This window comes from Hyaena hyaena, unplaced genomic scaffold (assembly GCF_003009895.1).
Source record: "Hyaena hyaena isolate Hyena2069 unplaced genomic scaffold, ASM300989v1 scaffold_1381, whole genome shotgun sequence".
Classification (NCBI taxonomy): Eukaryota; Metazoa; Chordata; class Mammalia; order Carnivora; family Hyaenidae; genus Hyaena; species Hyaena hyaena.
The window spans coordinates 71,177-88,964 of record NW_024082014.1 but is presented as its reverse complement, the minus strand read 5'-3'; the positions used below and the strand labels follow the sequence as shown (position 1 = coordinate 88,964).

Here is a 17,788-nt window from a genome sequence, read left to right as displayed (position 1 = left end):
TCAGGAAAAAATAAAATAGCCAAGTTCTGGTATGAAGTTTGTAATAATTCTGATAACTTTAGCTGCATATAATAGCAAAAATATAATAAAAACAGTCCACAAATGATGAAAACTTTATTTTTACTTTTTCCTTCTTTCATAAGTTCAGAAAGAAATCAATGGAAGATTTAACTGTTTCGTATTCATCAGGGACCCAATATGTTTTTCCTCTATTATTCCTACACCTAACTTATCCTCCTTTTTATACTTGCTACAAGCCACAGAATTTCTAAAAACACCAGAGTTGGCACACCTCACACTGAATTTTTGTGGTTTAATTGCATACTTTCTGACAAACATGAATCTTGGTGAATTATATACTATTCTAACTATCTCCGAGACACTTTATGATGGTATTACATAATGAAGTTCGCTACTTAACATGCTTTAATAAAAAGCATTTTATGCTTAAAGATAAAGTAGGTTTTCTTGATTTACCTCTGGAAATTGTATCATTACAAGGAATACCAATACGTGGCAAAGATTTTGGCAAATAAAAGTTTTAAATCAATTTCCATTATTGCCGGAGGCGGAGCCGGCTCCGGCAGGTCCAGGAGTCCCTGAAGGATGGACGGTGTCGGCGAGAGAGAGAAAAGAGAATGAGAGATGCCCCAGAGATTCTTTCTGATCCCCAGGCAGGCATCTCTGTCCTGTCAGTTTTTGTGTCTTTATTTAAAGGTTCAACAACAAGATGAAGTCATAGAAAAGAATTTCTTACAATGGGAGGCCTTTTGTGATATAAATAGAAGAAGTATTCCGACCAAGGAAATAACAGAATGTTCTTAGTAAAAAACAGGATAACATATAGGTCAAATTGTATATAGATAAGTTAGGAGTATTTTGTCTGGCTCTCAAGAGGATGAATGTTTCTGAATTGGTTTGTTTGTGGAAACTAACATGGGGACCCTGAATGGGTCAGTCTTTTGCCCCTGGGTTATGTTTTAGCTACTGTTATCTATCTATCTACTTTGTGGAAAGTAGGCCTTGAGGAAGGGACTGTTATGTTTCACCAATTAGCAAAGATATATGTGGTAACTATGTTTTGCTCTTAACCCCAAAATAGTCCCTTGGTCTCAGGGCCAGGCTCAATTGTAATTCTTGTATTCTTAACCCCCTAAGTCTTGGATCGGCAAGGCCCATAGGAAGAGCCTTTTGACAATCGCCCACAGAGCTTTCATCTCAAATCTCTTTCGTAAAGGCAGGAGTATGCTTTTCCTTATGAGGTATCTGTTTTCAGAATATGGGTCTGATATGGAATATTGTGAGGCCTGGTCAATACCAGTAGGCTTATATTCAACATGAGCCATAGTAGCAGAAGGAGATACCAGTTTTCATTTCTCATGGTAGGAGCTGCAAACATTGCCACTTCCTTGCTGTGATTGCCATCCAGAGAGGCCGGTGCAACTCCCAGCACATTATAATTGTAGATATAAACATCTAAAGGAAAAATACATCAACAGAATTACTAAAATACCAAATAGACTTCAAAATTCAAGGAATGTTAAGAAAGTTCAATATTATAAAATGTGATATATACATACAGTGAAATATTATTTAGCCTTAAAAGAAAGGAAATCCTGTCACGTGCTTCAACCTACATGCATATTGAGGGCATTATGCTAAGTGAAATAAACAAGTCACAAAAATGACAATGCATGATTCCTCTTATATGAGGTCTCTAAAGTAATCAAATTCATAAAAACAAAAAACAGAATGGTAATTACCAAGGACTGGATGATGGGGGAAATAGGGGTTGTTGCTTAAAGGGCAGATATGTACAGTTTTACAGGGTAAAAGTTCTGGAGATCAGTTCCATAAAAATACACATATACATAGTAGTACTAAATTGTATGTTTAAAAATGGTTAAGATGATGCATTTTATGTTATGTATTTTTTTTAACCAGGACACAAAATGCAATGAAAACAAAAATTATAGCAATTTATAAATCAGTCAACAATTTTCACAATAAAAAAGAAAATCAGGGGCGCCTGGGTGGCTCAGTTGGTTAAGCGTCCGACTTCGGCTCAGGTCATGATCTCACGGTTTGTGGGTTCAAGCCCTGCACTGGGCTCTGCGCTGACGGTTAGCTCAGAGCCTGGTGCCTGTCTTCGGATTCTGTGTTTCCCTCTCTCTCTGACCCTCCCCTGCTCACACTGTCTCTCTCTCTCTCAAAAATAAATAAAACATTAAAAAAATTAAAAATTTTAAAAAATTTAAAAAAATAAAATAAGTTATATACATTAAGACTTTATATGATTTATCAGAATTGAAAATTTAAATGAAAATGATTGAGACATTCTCGACACACGAATATGTGCATGCCAATAAATATGATAAAAATATTCTGAGAATTGAGAATAGATTTTTTCAGATATTTCAGTTTATAATTTCTATTAATTCTTCTACACAGCATTATATTTATTATGTATATTCATAGAATATGATTTTCAAAACACAGTTGCAAAAGTATATGTGAAATGTATTTTTATGCTCACTACACCTGTAAGTTAGGCTTCCCTGTTATTAATATCCTCTTGTTAATACAGATATTAAATGACAATGCTGAGACTACATTCTCTGAACCTTGATTCCTAGAATAACAAGATGCATATTGCTATATTTCTTCTATTTAAAGAGAATCTGGGGCACCTGGGTGGCTCAGCTGGTTAAGCGTCCAACTTTGGCTCAGGTCATGACCTCACAGTTTGTGGGTTGGAGCCCCATATCAGCTCTCTGCTTGACAGCTCAGAGTCTGGAGCCTACTTCATATTCTGCACCTCTCTCTCTCTCTGCCCCTCTCCTGCTTACACTGTGTCTCTATCTCTCTCTCAAAAATAAACATTAAAAAAAATTTTTAAGAGAATTTGAGTGTGACTAAAAAGACCAGTGGGGTGTCAAGTGATTTTTACCGATCTGAGTCAATATGTAGGGGCATCTGGCTCAGTCAGTTAACCATCTGATTTTGGCTTAGATCATATTCTCATGGTTCTTGAGTTCCAGGCTGGCATCAGGGTCTGTACTGACAGCTCAGAGCCTGGAGACTGCTTCAGATTCTGTGTCTGTGTCTCTCTCTCTGTCCCTCCCCTGCTCATGCTTTGTCTCTCTCTTTCTCTCAAAAATAAATAATAATAAAACATTTTTAAAAATTATATATAATACTACTAATTTATAGAGTATTTGTCAGGTATTAAAGAATTTTATAATGGATTTGGGACATGATATAAGAGAATGTCACTGGAAATGATTTCATCTATATTGTTCAATCTATGTTCATTAACATTCTACAATTATATTCTAAATTTTTGGTGTTGTTCTTTACAAAATCATTAAAAATTTTTATCATTCCAACCCTAAAACTTACAGTTAATTCCATTTGGTCTGCAATTCAAATATTTTGTCTACGAACTTTGCTATATAACAGCATTTGGCTAAAAGCCTTTGATGCACAGTTAATCAGAATTTCTCTAAAATTCCCATAGTTATATTAGAAAAATAATGTAAAAAAATAAAATACATTCCTAAAATTAAAAAAAAAAAAAACTCTACAAAGTTAAAACTAAAAGGCAGCGAAGTATCAGAATGTCGGTATCATAATATACATCAGTCCTAAGGCTTATAGAAAATAGATCGAAGAGAGCATACCAAGAATTTAAGTATCCATGACCTCAAAATCTAAACTTGTCTGAGAAGTAATGTGATCACTTGTTTCTTTTGTCACCACATATTCCCATACATAGGATCCAATCTCTCTACCAACCACAAAGAGACAGTGATCTCCTGCTTCAGCACAGATATACTAAAAAGTGATTATAGTTATGTAACTTTTATTTTTGTGAATAGGAAACACATGCACAATTCATGAGTGCACAGTAAAAACCTTTTCTAGTCCTTAACCAGTCAATTACCCTTCCCAGAAGCAGCTGCACTACAAAGAATGTCTGCATAACAAACCATATAAATGTTATCTTTATAAAATGTTTAACAGGCTTTAGTAATTTTTAGGTCTCTTTTTTAGACACAGTGAGTACATTTTTCAGGAGACCTTCAAACTCTGGCTAAAGAAAGGTGTCACCCTCAAACCTGGTTCCTGAGTTACCCTGCAAAAAAAGAAATTTCTTCATGAGATTCACAAAATTTATAGGCCCAGCTCTTTGCGAAAGTGCTCTACTTTCTCATCCTCTCTGGTAGGCCTATTCTAAATAGTTCTACCACTGGTCTTTTATTACACAATAATGTCAGAGACCAAAAGGCCTTCAGCAGAACAAGATGCTGGCCTGGACTGTTAGCTGTTAAAACTCCTGGTCTTTGTTGCTGTTTTTATTTGTTAATAATTTCAGTTGAAAAGAAAAGTTACAAAAGTAGTAGAAATACTGTTTTATTGAGAGTAGACTGAAGACATTTCTTGATGATAACTTGTGCAGTAACTTTCAGACATGATGATCACCAATTAATAAAATCAGTGCTTCACTTTAACAAATCAGGACATTGTACTGTACATCCAATGCACAACTATTAAGATCAGAAGTTAGTACTAAGACAGTACTACTATTTAACCCTTGGACAGAAGTTCTATCAAATATCCCAATAGTGAAATGAGCCAATTCAAGATCAAGCATTGCTTTTAGTTATGATTTTCAGTAGTTGTCATTTAGTTCAGCAGGATCATTCCTCAGAATTTTGAAGATTACAGGACTAACAGAATGTCCCTCAACTTGAGTTTGATATTTCCTCATGATTAGATCCTAGATTTATTTCATGAATTTTTGGCAGGAATAGCACAGAAATAACATAGTGCTCTTATTGCAACATACTAGGTGGTATCCAGTTTCCATTTTTTCCTTCAAGGGTGGAGTTAATTTTGATCAGTGAATTCAAGTGGACTCAGCCAGGTTGCAGCTCCATACAGTTACTCTTAATCAGTGTAAAGCAGAGTGTAGTAAGAGTTATTTATGGGTTTGTTCAGCCTATGACTTCTAAATGCAGTCAAGAAATATCAAGACTTATTTTTTATAAGATGTGTTTTCTTTCAGTTATGCCAAATTATAAAGTAAAATAAATTGATTCATGCCCTCAGTAAAAACTTAAGTGCTTACTATATATATATATATGAAGCACTGTCCTAGAAATTAGTCTTTTGCATGTGTTATGAAGAAATAAAGGATGAGCCTGTGTCTATGTGGAAAGAGCAGATATACATCTTACCTGTCTCTTGGCTCAAAAGTGGAGTACAGTCTCATAAGAGTAAGAGATGACACTAATCTTGGAGGACTGGGATCAGGCAGGCAAGGCAAGTCATATAAGCCTTGGTTAGCAAGGGAAGAAAAGGCATGGATGCTTGCCTCTCCCATGATCTTAGAGAGCAGATGTAAGTACTAGGGTGCTGTGCTGGACACAGTCCACTGGAAGGGGCCTTCACACCTAAAGTTTTGCCTTTTTTAGGGCAAGTGTGAAAAGTGGTATAGTCTCTACCTGCACTGCAGCTACCTAAAGGCCAAACTGTTGAACTTAAGGTGCCTGCTGACAGAAAGTAATCTCTGGGAAATCTGGGTACCCAAGAGCCCTTGGAGATTTGGGTGGCCTGATATATTCCAACTCTTCTGGTTAAGGTAGGGTTGCAAGATTTAGCAAATAAAAACAAAGGAAGTACAGTTAAATGTGAATTTCAGATTAAGAATGATTATTTTAATCAATTATGCAGTATTAAAGGCATACTTAGACTAAAATAGTGTTTGTTGGTTTTCCTGAAATTGACATTTAACTGAGCATCCTGTGTTTCATCTGACACTTATACTATAGCCACACTACAAAGAAAGACACTGGGGCAGCAGGTATAGCCACGCTACTGCTAAGAATCTCAAACCCTGTTACCTCATTGTCCAGGAAAAAAAACAAAACTTAAACAATTTTTCTTACTGTACCATAGGAACTAATAAACCTAATACATTAGCACATTTGTCTCTTTCAAAAATATATATGATATAGGGGCACCTGGGTGGCTTAGTCGGTTAAGCGTCCGACTTTCACTTAGGTCATGATCTCGCGGTTCGTGGGTTCGAGCCCCGCGTCGGGCTCTGTGCTGACTGCCAGCTCAGAGCCTGGAGTCTGTTTCAGTCTGTGACTCCCTCTCTCTCTGGCCCTCCCCTGCTCGTGCTGTCTCTCTCTCTCTCCCCTAGAAATAAATAAAACATTAAAAATTTAAAAAAAAAATAAAAAAAATATATATGATATATATGATTTCATATATTTCTACATTCTTACTTACATTTATTATGAGTCTCTTTCCATAAAATTGTATAAAATATATAACCATATTTTCACATAACTCATTGTAAATTTTTAGCTTGCTTCTTTTTGTATTTAAATAATTCTGCCAACACTGAAGAATAAGTCAACACTGAAGAATAAGTCAATGAACAAATCCCTCTCCTTTTCTCAGGGTCATGGGTATGTGGACTCCATAGCTGTGGTACAGAAGTATAAAATGGTGAATATAGCTAACACATTTTTATCTGCCAGACATACATTCTCTCCTCTTCTCCCAAATACCCTTTACCTCACATTCCTGCCAACAGATATCACAAAATTTTGCCTGTATTTCAGCTAGGTATAGGCAGGTTCTCTAAAATACAAATGGAGGGGTGCCTGGGTGGCTCAGTCGGTTAAGTGTCAGACCTCAGCTCAGGTCATGATCTCATGGTTCGTGGGTTCGAACCCCGCATCCAGCTCTGTGCTGACAGCTAGCTCAGAGCCTGGAGGCTGCTTCAGATTCTGTATCTCCCTCTCTCTCTGAGCCTCCCCTGCTTATGCTGTCTCTGTCTCTGTCTCTCTCTCTCTCTCTCTCTCTCAGGAATAAAACATAAAGAAAAATTTTTTAACAAAATAAAATACAAATGAAAAGACTGTATTAAGTATCCTAAGCAAGTTTCTCCCTTACAAATAAAAGTAGATTTTCAAGAAAAGAGTGTCCTTATATTATTTGGAGTCAACTTAGTAAATATGATGCCAAGATTTATAATAGCTGTCCAATGATCCTTGAGGAAAAGACAGAACTAAAGCCAACACCAGAGGTTGAGTGAAAGGACTATTAAAAAACCCAGGGACTTGATGACATCATTGTGCTATTTTAATCAGATCTCCTGGGTTCTTGTTATGTCCTTATTGCTTAAGTCATTGTAAGCTGGGTTGTTTGTTACTTGCTGCTCAAAGAGTGCCATCTGGTTCTCATCATCATCTGTCCATGATGGTATTTACCAATACATTCATCATCTTGTCATGTTCTTAGTTGTCAGTGCATATGGGCTGACACTGAATCATTCCTCATTTCAATGCTCAAAGTTCCACTAAAGGAAATCATTCATATGCTTCTACCCATGAAACTTTATGAGGTTGTGTAAGATGATTTACTTAGGTTCTTCATATAGTCATCCATTGTTTCTGGGGCTCCCTAGCTCCTCCCCTTCCCCCTAGACCTACCTGAAAAAAAAATATATTTTTTCTTGCTATTACATTGTGTAAACTTTCTGATACATATTTTTCTCTGTTGGACTTGAATCATGGGACAGGAAAACAAAGACTTTTTCAAAGAAAATTGCTTGCAACTAACCACTACCACTTATATGCTCCTCTCCTTCCAGATTTAATTTGGGCATTATTTTCCCCAGTCTAAAAGAGCATTGTGTTCTCTCTGCTTCTCCCTATAGCTCTCCAAAAGCCTACTCTTTATGTCCTGGGTTCTTCCTACTTGCCTAAAAACTAGCTATTTAAAATTCAAAAGTTAGAAGAAATTGCTTTAGGGTAACACACCCTTTCCTGAACAGTGACCATAGAACAATTTATGTTCCATTGAAAGACATGAGGGAAAAGAGAGATTAGAAGATATTAGAAGGTTTTAATACTTCAAACTTATGTACTCAGCACCCACATGTTCATGTTTAGAGAGTAATTCTCAACAAACCCCCTTGTTGTCTTCATTCAGTCCTGAATGTATGTGTTAGGGAAGGGAGGGACATTTCCAAGTCTATTTCTGAAAAGATTTTGAAAACAGAAAGACATTCCTATCTATTGCAATTCATTTTCTGGTGTCTAGGGGAGGCAAAACTGTTTATATATTCAATCATATTCAATATTGCTTTAAGGCTTCTTCAGATTTAGCTATCTTTCAGGCTAAATATATGCTATATTCTATTGAAAAGACTAATTCTAGATGCATTTTATAAGGAACTTGTTATAGAAGGTCTTCTGAGACTTGTCCCCAATATCTGATAATGGATGGCTAGAATTAAGAGAAATGCAATTCCTAAGTTTTATTAGTTAGAGGCAAAGTTCATTGGGGAAAAGGTCATCTTCTGGGAGAAGTGGGAATATGGGAATAGCTTAAGTGGGCCTTTGATGATATAAATGAGAAATAAGATTCATTTAATGAAAATAAGGATTTGAAATAATACCAAATTGCTCCATATATTAATGTCTGAAATTGTTTTCCTCTGGGCAAAATTTCCTCCTTCCAGGAAGATTATTATGATGTAGAAGTCTGTTTTATAGAATTATGCAAGGAATAGAAGGTTCTCAGCCACCCCACCCCACCCCCACCATAAAGGGAGATAAGAGGCTAGGCTCTAAGTAGGGAGGAGGTGATTAAGGAATCTCAATCAGGTAAAAAGACACTGACTCCTATAACTAAACAGCAGTCTAAGGCGAGAAACAAAAGTCAACAGAAAATCTTGTACAGCCAATGGATTCTAAGAGGCATACTTAGTTTTGCGTTTCTGTTGTTCTTAAAAATCCCTGCATTGCATTCTTTTTTTTCTTTTTCACATATGCAAAAGCAGAGGGCTTTATTATGGGCTTAAGCTCGGGCTCCCAGACCTCACCACCGCAATGGATCCATGCTGAGAGCCCCGAACAAGGGCAGAGTAGGGTTTTTATGGGGTTTGAGATTTGGGAGTTACTGAAGTTGTGACATTGGAACAGTGATCCAATCATAATTATTCAACATCATTGACAGCGGGTTTGACCATACACATTGTCTAGAGTATTCTATTGTGTGCTCTTTAACTTTTCAATAAAGTACTAATGGACTTTGAGACTGGTCTTATCTGTGCCAGGAGTTGGGGTTTAGGGGTATATGGATAAGGAATATATCTATAGTTTGAGGACAATGGTCAGACAGTTATTGAATAATAAACAGTGACTTGCAAGGAACAGGGCAGCTTTCTATTACTGCCACTAGCTAAACTTCTAAGTGAAAAACACTCAGGATTTATAAAGCATGTAAGAATTCCTTGGGGAAGGTCACACATGACCATTCTTAGTGCTATCACATATAATAACGACCTCTATATTACCGAGTGCTGCTGCAGATACTGTAGATGGTTTAGTCACCATCCACTTTGCTTTCTACTTTTTCAATGAAACTGATTTGACCAGGGAACCCACTGACTTCCTATATCCATGGGTTCCACACAAGAAGCACAGTGATCCTAATCCTCCCTAGTGCTCCTCTAAGTTACATAGCCACTGGTAATACAAAGGCATCCACCAATCAGGGTAGATAGCTGCTTCAACACAGGAGTGGAATTCTGGAGGCCCCCTGCTAAAAGGGGCTGATGTCTGGAGGTCTAAAGAATTGCCTGTCAGAAGCTGCTGAGAATAGGGCAATAGAAGTACTAGATAGGATTGAGTCAGTGGCTGCTTGGCAAATAATTTGAAAGTGTTTCAATATCTAGGGGCGCCTGGGTGGCTTAGTCGGTTAAGTGTCCGACTTTCGCTTAGGTCATGATCTCGCTGTTCGTGGGTTCTAGCCCCGCGTCTGGCTCTGTGCTGACTGCCAGCTCAGAGCCTGGGGCCTTTTTCGGAGTCTGTGTCTCCCTCTCTCTCTGACCCTCCCCTGCTCACGCTGTCTCTCTTGCTCTCCTAGAAATAAAAAAATATATATATTAAAAAAAATTAAAAAAAAAGTGTTTCAATATCTAATAACTGCAAAGGCCACACACTGGTACAAACCAGATAAATATCAGCCTTGCTCAATTACTCTTTCCAAGGAACAGTTGCAGTTGTTAGAGTTGAAGCTTTTGAGATTTGAAAGGAAATTTGCTGACTTAGAAATGTTATTTAGTAATGAAAAGAATACATAATACCTACTGGACAGGCATCCCCATTTTCATGCCCCATCCCCTATAATCACCATTCTATTCTCTGCCTCTATGAATTTGTCTGTTTTAGGTACTTCATAAAAATGGAATCACGAAGTAAATGTCCTTCTGTGACTGACTTATTTCACTAATGTAAAGTTGCAGGTATACAAGTTCTAGAGATCTGCTGTACAACATAGTACCTATAGTTGACAATATAGTATCGTTCATTTAACTATTTAAGAGGGTAGATTGCATGCCATGTTTCCTTACCACCAAAAGAAGGAGAAGCAGAAGAACAACAATAACAACTACAACAGCAGCAGCGGCAGGAGGGAGAAGGAACGAGGAGACACAAGAATTCTTTTGGAGGTGACGACTGTGTTTTACCTTGACTGTGGTGATGGCATTACAGGTTTATACAGGTGTCCAAAGCTGCCAAAATGAACACATTAAATATGGGCAAGTTTCATGTATATATAAAGTATACCTCAAGAAGACTGGGGAAAAAGAAACATAATAGAAGACATTTCCCAACACACACACACACACACACACACACACACAGGATAAACACACACATATAAATATGGTGGACCTCGTTTCATTTTCTTGTACTGCCACTAACTGTGATAGCCATTTTGTGACTATCAGGAGAGACAGCCAATAACAAAATTCATACCCTGAGGATAATACAGGAGGAAAGAATTTGGATCCTTAATGATGTAAACTGGGATGTGGAATTAAATAAATTAATTAAATAAATCTGTAGGTACTTGTCCTATCTTATGAATGTCTGTAATGTAATATTATGTGTTTATATTTTTTTCCTTTTTGGTCAAAGCCACTTAAAAATATATACATGTACATACAATTTATGTATATATCCTTACTTCTTGCTGTAGAATTTATCCCAAGAGTTGAAAATCTTGGGAAAGACAAAATAAGATGGAGATGCAGTGCTAGTCTATGGATGAGTCAAGTGAAGTTTAGAGGATTTGTGAAACTGATTTAAGTTGTAGCTAGAGGAACATACCTCAACTGCTTCAACAGTCTACATAATCATACACATAGTAGCAATTTTATTAACAATCACCAAGCATCACTATAATAAATAAAAGTACTTGACCTCTAACATGTAATGCCGAAGTAAAAATTCATGTGATGACTATACTTCATTTTTACTCTCTTATTTCATAACCTAACTTTTATACCTAACACTTTAGATTACAATCACTCATAATTTTTATATATAAACAGAATATGATTACAGATACTGTATGCAATTACTGTGTATCAATTCACTAACAGAAAGATGTGGAAAATATTCTGTAAAATAAGTAATAAAATCATTTAAATAATACTTTAATTAATAGAATAAATCACACAAAATGTTTTGAGCAAATATTCTCAATTGCCTGTTCTTTAGTTGATCAGGGAGAAATATTTTTTCTCATTGATTATAGAATATCACATATACTCTTCTCTTTTTAAAATACGTTCTTAATGTAGTCTTTAAATTTTAATTTTTAAAACTTCATTAAATTTTAACAATATTTAATTTTTAAAAGGACAGACAGAATGGCTTGTTATTCAGCTCCCTTTTAACCAAACAATACAGACCAAAAACCAATATGCTAAAACAAAGAGAATAAAATAAAGATAAGTGCTATTTAATGCAATTATGTGTGTAAGAATTCAGAATGAGTATTCTTTGACAATATGAATCACAAAATATTTAATTTAGACAGTTTAAGAACCTACATAATTATTCTCTAATAAATTCAATTATACATGCTTTTGCATAAACAATACTAAACACCTTTCAAATACATATTTAAATGTGAAAAATGCTATAGATTAATGACTGTGGCTTGTTTTCCTCCCCCAATCTTTTCCTATCAACTTAGTAATTACAACAAATATTCCTGACCCCAGAGCAAAGAAAACTTTAAAGTGATAATCATTTAGTAGTTATAGGATTTCTTCTACCTCTTCCAGGTGTATCTCCTCTCATAGAAAAGCATTCAAACGTGCCTGATGGCTCATGGGTTTTGTGGGTCAACTAAGCCTCTGGTTTTTATTATTTCTGTTATGTAATTCTACATCTTTATATTTTTTCTTCTGATTAAAGGTGCTTTGAGTATTTTTCTTCTCCTTCTATTTGCTGCCTAGAATTTCCTAGTAGCTGTTTGATCTTCTGTCCTTGAGAATACATACAGAAATAGAAATTGCATTGTGAGGTAATACTGAAGTTCCCAGAAATCATCCTCTACCAAATGCTTATAAAATCTTTGGACCATCCTTTACTCACTGCTGGTACCTCTCTTCTGAATAGTAATTTTGATTCAATTGTGTTACCAATCTATGTTTATAAATATCACATGGATTATATGTGATGTGTTCATACTAAAGTTCAATCTATCATGAGGCCATACTTCACATTCTGTCCAGTTCAGGTATTTGTTTCCATAATTACAGTAAATAGCTGTTTCATTTTGGTCTGGGTCAAAAATTTGGGTGTTATTACTTCTTCTATTTCTCTCATATTACAAATCCAAAACATAAGAAAATTCTATTGACTCTTATCTTCAAAATATTTCTAGATTCTAAAACCTAAAATTACCACCTAACCACCACCATCCTGATAAATGACTCAGGGAAACCTGAATATTAGCTCCCTAATTTTTGTTTTCCTATCTGCCCCTTTATAGTCTATGTGCATCACAACAGCTAAAATTATACTTTTAAAACTTAAATCAGATTACGTCAGTCTTCAGTGCAAAATTCTGTTAGTGTCTCATCTCACAGAGATCAAAACAATGACCTTACAGTGGCCTACAAGGGTTTCACCAAGCATTACCTGTGACTTATCTCCTACTTCTCTCTCATTCTCTCTGCCCAGACACACACCTTTCCTGTTCTAGACCACAAAGAACATTTGACACTTGAGAGTCTTTGTACTGTTGTTTCCCCCAGAGAGCCACCAGGCTCTCTGCATCTGCTCAAATGTCACATTTTCAGTAAGGCCTCCCCTGACTATCCAATATAAAACAGCAATTTGCCCCTCTCATTAGAACTGTAACAGCACTCCAACAAACCTTAAGGGTTAACTTGCTTCAAGCTTATGCACTCCTTGCTTTCTGACCTAAGCCCTTTGGTTTGCAGCAGAACTTACTTTCCTTGAAATTTGCAAACCATTAACCTTGAGGAGTGAAGAGCTGTACTTTCCCAGAAAATAAGGCCTAACTACATTTGAAAACAGTTGCCAAGGATGCCAGCAAGTCTGTTCAAGGTTATGTCTACATATGACTAACTACCTGGGATCTTGCTTCTCTAGCACATAGCCCCCTTCCTTTTCCCATGTCTTCCCCTTTAAAACCCTCCAGCCTCATGTGAATGGTAAAAATGGTCTTTGAGATTTTAATCCACCATCTTCCCAGGTTTCCAGCTTCCTGAATAAAGCAACCTTTCTTTCCTCACTATCAATTGTGTCTTGGGTAGCAAGATTTTCCAGCAGCGAGCAGCTGACCCTGAGTTTGGAAACTGTTATCTGTCCCGTAATAGAACTGCCTATTTACCTTACCCTGATTTATTCTCTGCACAGCACTTACCATCTGACACAGTATATACTTATTTTGTTTGCCTGTTTATCATTTGCCTTCCTCTATTAAAATGCAATCTCCAAACTTTTGGTCTCCAGTCTAGAATGCAAGAAGCTTGGAACTGGCACACCTTATCTTAACATTAAAAAACTAAACACAGTGAAAAATCAATTTTTCTTAGATCCATAAGAGAAGTGAGGTTACAGGCAAAACCAGTATCCCCAAAACTGGAGAGACCAATGGGAAAATTACAAAGAATCACAATTTATCAGCTCAGAAGCCCACGCATAGCAACATTTCCAGGGAGGGAAAGTTAAACTTTGATAATTACTGGAGGGTCAGTGTGGCTAACTGAGAGTCAAAAATTCCAGAAGCACCCAGTCATAAGAGGTCTCCACATTGTTTTTTACCTCCCAGAGCTCAATCTGATTCTTACAGGGAATGTGAAGGGGGCGGGGTAGCGGGAAGGGGGCAACAACAAAAAACCTCTCTTCATTCTGGCACAGGTAGAGGAAAAATAAGACATTTTGAAATATGCCAGAGCATTTTTTTTAACCAGAGGCTAATTTTGTGAGGTTTTTCCAGAGTTTAACTGACTTCAGGAGAGAAATCTACAACCCCAGACCCTTCCAGCATTCCACCTGGAAGAAGGGAAATACGTCTCTCCAGCTCACTCCCAGCCTCTCGTCCCGTTTAAGGGGATTAAACACAGAGGCGCACAGGTGAAGTTAAGAATCCAAAACTTCGGGCACACAAAAAGACCAAAATGTAACCACAGGACACTAGAACTCTCCTCCTCCCCTCACTCCTTACCTACTGGTAAGGCTGACAGGTCCTGACAGCAGCCAGGAGGGCACAGTCTGGAACGCTCTGAGTGGGAGGTGACGCAGACAAACAAGCATCCCGGCCAGAAGCCCTGCGAGCTCAGTAAACCACACAGGTGAATCAGATCTCGCGAGATGCTGAGAGATCTACGGGGGCCCGCAAGGCTTTGTGGACTCTCTGCTTGAGTATCCTTATCCCGACATAGGCAGCGACGCTTCTGGCTCTTCCCACCTGTCAGGTAAACCCCAGTCCTAGTAGATGCCTGTCCCTGCGCGTTTCCAAGTGACACTGTGGCACCGAGCTCCACGGCGCTTGCCACCAGGAGTGTGGCAGTGAGCTCTGGCCCAAAGGCTGAGCGTGGGAGCTGTTGTCTGAGGCCAGAATGTGGGCGGTGAGCAAACCCTTGCACAGGTTTATGGTCTTCCTGGGGAACTAAGGACCCAGTGAAAGGACACCGGCTTCCTTAATAGAAAGTTGGGGTCCTGGTCCCAAATCTGCCAAGGTCCAAAGCTTCAACAACCCAAACACAACGTTCCATTGCGAGTCCTCAGTCCAGTTATTTATTTCCCACCAACTCCCGAGTTCTTGAATTCAACTCAGGAGGCCATCACTCTGCCTTTTCCTCAGAACTTGCCCCTTGAGGAAAAATCTCTTGGCATTGTTCTCTCTTACTGACCCTGCCTAATTGCCAGCGCCATTCCATGGAGGAACTTACTTAAGGAAACGTTCTCTTTTGGTCACCATCAGGGATGCTCACAAACTGGGCCCCAGGGCCTTATCTGGTTGGGAGGAGTGTGGAATTTCCCCCAGCAGGGCAAACAGAGAGCAGCTGAAGGCTGAAGGTGCACTATGTGACTTTGTCGGTGGGAGTGTGGGGCAGGGCAGTTCCTTTCACCTAATATCTCCTGTCTGAGTCTAGGGGAAGGGAAAAAAAAAATGCCAAAAGGCAAAACAACATAACTTGAAAAGACAGAGAAAGCCTCAAAAGCAAACTCAGATATAGCAGGGATGCAGGAATTTATAACAACTGTGATTATATAAATATACTAATAGCTTTAACACATAAAGTAGAGGGCATGTGGGCAGCGTGAACAGAAAACCCAAGAAAGAAACAGAAAGAAATGCTATAAATCTGGGGTGTCTGGATGGCTTAGCAGGTTAAGTGTCCGTCTGTTGATGTCTGCTCTGGTCATGATCTCACGGTTTGTGAGCTGGCACCCTCCCTACCGGTTTCTGGCTTCTTGCTGATAGTGTGGATCCTGCTTGGGACTGTCTCTCCTTCTCTCTGCCCCTCCCCCTGCTCCCTCTGACGATCTCTCTCAAAATAAATAAAATAAACTTTTAAAAATGCTATAGATAGGGGCGCCTGGGTGGCTCAGTCCGTTAACTTTCTGACTTCGCTGAGGTCATGATCTCTCAGTTCGTGGGTTCAAGCCCCACTTCGGCTCTGTGCTGACAGCTAGCTCAGCGCCTGGAGCCTGCCTTCGTATTCTGTCTCCCTCTTTCTCTGACCCTCCCCTGCTCATGCTGTCTCTCTTTCTCTGTCTCTGTCTGTCTCTCTCTCAAAAATAAATAAAACATTAAAAAAGTTTTTTAAAACAAAATAGAAAATGGTATAGATCAAAAACACTGTAACAGAAATAAAGAATGCTTATGATAGGCTTATTAGTAGACTGAGGGAAGAATTCCTGAGTTTGAGGACATCACAAGAGATTTCTAAAACTGGAAAGCAAATTAAATAAAAACACTAAAAAAATCAATAAAGAGAATAGCCAAGAACTGTGGGACAACTACAAATATGTAGAATACACATATAGGGATACAAAGAGGAGAAAAAAAATAAAAATAAAATAAAGCAGAAGAAATACTTGAAACAATAATGTCTGAGAATTTTCCCAAATTAATGTCAGACAACAGCACACAGGTCCAGGAAGCTCATAAAGCACCAAACAAGATAAGTACCCAAAAATCACACCTAGGCATACCATTTTCAAAAAAACAAAACAAAAAAACAAAGATCAAGTTTTTAAAAAATCCTGAAAGAAGGCAGATGAAGAAAAGCAACTTACCTACAGAGGAGCAAAGAGAACCATTGCATATGAGTTTTAGAGGAGGGTGTTTTTTTAATTTTTGTGTTTTTTTTTTGTTTGTCTGTTTGTTTTTGAGAGCAAGAAAGAGAGGGTGCAAGTGAGTGAGGGGCAGAGACAAAATACCAGGAGGTGCAGAGAGGGTCAGGGGAGCAAGAAAGAGAGAGAAGTGTGGCTCACCCAAAACAGGGCTCGAGCTTACCCAATGTGGTACTCAAACATATGAACCTTGAGATAATGACCTAAACTGAAATCCAGAGTGGGGCACTTAACTGACTGAGCCACCTAGACACCCCCCCACCCCATAACCGACTTTTTTAACTAACAAAAATTGATGGAGTTTCTTGCTCGTAAACATGCCTTACATGAAAAGTTAAAAATTCTTTAGAGAAAAGGAAAATATAGATTAGAAACTCAGATGCTCACAAAGGAGGGAAGAACATTGGAGAAGGAATAAGTGAAGATAAAATGAAAACTTCTCTTTTTTATTCTTAATTGATCTAACAGATAAAGATTTGTTCAAAATATAGCCGCAACAATGTATTTTCTTATTTATTGTTATATATAAGAATATATACATATTTGCTTACATAATATATTTATATTTACTTATATATTAAGTCAAATAAATGACAGCAATGATACAAGGAATGGGGTAGAGGAATTAGGGTTATTTTGTATTATAAGGTACTCACATTACCTGCACAGTGGTATAGTGTCGTTTCAAAGTGGACTTGTGTATTAGTCAGGGTTCTCCAGAGAAACAGAACCAAAAGCATGTAGAAGGTAGATAACATAGGTATATGATAGATAGATAGATAGATAGATAGATAGAGATGGATAGAAAAAATTTATCATAGGAATTGGCTAAGGACACTATGGAGGCTGAAAAATCCCAAACTCTGCTATCTGAAATCTGGAGAACCTGGAATATCAGAGGTTTAATTTAGTCTGAATTTGAAAACCTGAGAACCAGGGGATCCATACTAGTATAACTCCCAAGTCCAAAGCTGAAGGCCTCAGAAAGGGGGGCTGCTGATATAAGTTCCAAATCTGAAGGCCCAAAACCTAGGAGCTCTAAAGTCAGAGGGCAGGAGATG

The 17,788-nt window shown here is 37.7% G+C and overlaps 1 long non-coding RNA gene across 2 annotated transcripts in view; it reads right to left on the bottom strand.

Moving 5' to 3' along the window:
• Nucleotides 1-14,827, bottom strand: part of LOC120225374 — a 142,109-nt gene extending 127,282 nt beyond the window's left edge. For both annotated transcript variants that reach the window (XR_005526790.1, XR_005526791.1), the window contains exon 1: nt 14,590-14,827. This is a non-coding gene — a long non-coding RNA (uncharacterized LOC120225374). The remainder of the gene's footprint in view (nt 1-14,589) is intronic.
• Nucleotides 14,828-17,788: the final 2,961 nt, after the last annotated feature.